This window comes from Sciurus carolinensis, chromosome 7 (assembly GCF_902686445.1).
Source record: "Sciurus carolinensis chromosome 7, mSciCar1.2, whole genome shotgun sequence".
In the NCBI taxonomy this organism is placed as follows: Eukaryota; Metazoa; Chordata; class Mammalia; order Rodentia; family Sciuridae; genus Sciurus; species Sciurus carolinensis.
The window spans coordinates 107,263,256-107,264,220 of NC_062219.1; the positions used below are offsets into that span (position 1 = coordinate 107,263,256).

Here is a 965-nt window from a genome sequence, read left to right on the forward strand (position 1 = left end):
CTCATAGTGTTTTTGAAAAGTTTCCAATCTACTATACTTAACATCTTAGATTCCAGCTTCCTAGATTATTGAAAAATCAAATATTTTCATTATATTTTTTGACATTCTCCCCTACATTAAAAACCTAGTATCCTTCTTTGTATTAGAGTGTATTGGCAAATCATGATGCCAGTACATTTATCTTGAGGTTTTCAGCAACTGTTTGCCAGGTTAGTAGATGAAATTTAAATAAAACCCCAAATAAGATCACCTAACTTGGAAAGAAAGGAAAAGGAGACATTGAGACTATGGAAAGGTGGGTGTGTCCCCGATAAGGATGGCTCCACACCCTGAGGGCAAGGAGCACACTGTAGCATACCCAGGAAAATGAGTAGTATCTGCCAAAATATTCTGATGGTTGCTGCTACTGTTTTTTCCTTTGAGAGATGAAATCTGCAATTACATTATTAAAAAATAAAATCCATTAGAATAGATTGGCATTTTTATTTTTCATGTTGTACTTTTAAAGTCACTTGTTAATAAATACTTGCAGATATAGAAACATTCAAATCTACTTTAAATAAACAAAGCTATGTAATGTATTTCAGTTTTTTTCAATATGGAATGCTTCATGAATTTGTGTCTTTCTGCAGGGGTCATGCTAATCTTTTCTGTATTATTCCCATTTTACAGTATGCTGACGAAGTGAGCACCATACTAAATTTTTTGTAGTATATTAAAATATAATTTGCATAACAGAAAATGCCCAGTAAAAGTTAAGGCATCATCACTTCTATGAAATTTAAAGGATAGATTTTCTTTTCTTGAGTTTTTAATTCAGTGCTAGCCCCTGAACTGAAGCAATATTTTGCGATCAACACTGTTTTGATCCCTATTGCATTATCAGGAGAATTTGTAACAGCAAGCAATAGTACTAAGGATATTAGTCTTTGGGCTCCAGATATCTCATTGCAGGAGTTAAGACT

General features: G+C 33.0%; 1 pseudogene; it reads right to left on the bottom strand.

Moving 5' to 3' along the window:
- Positions 1-592: 592 nt before the first annotated feature.
- On the bottom strand, positions 593-690 carry LOC124989894 (uncharacterized; annotated as a pseudogene).
- Between the last annotated feature and the right edge of the window lie 275 nt (positions 691-965).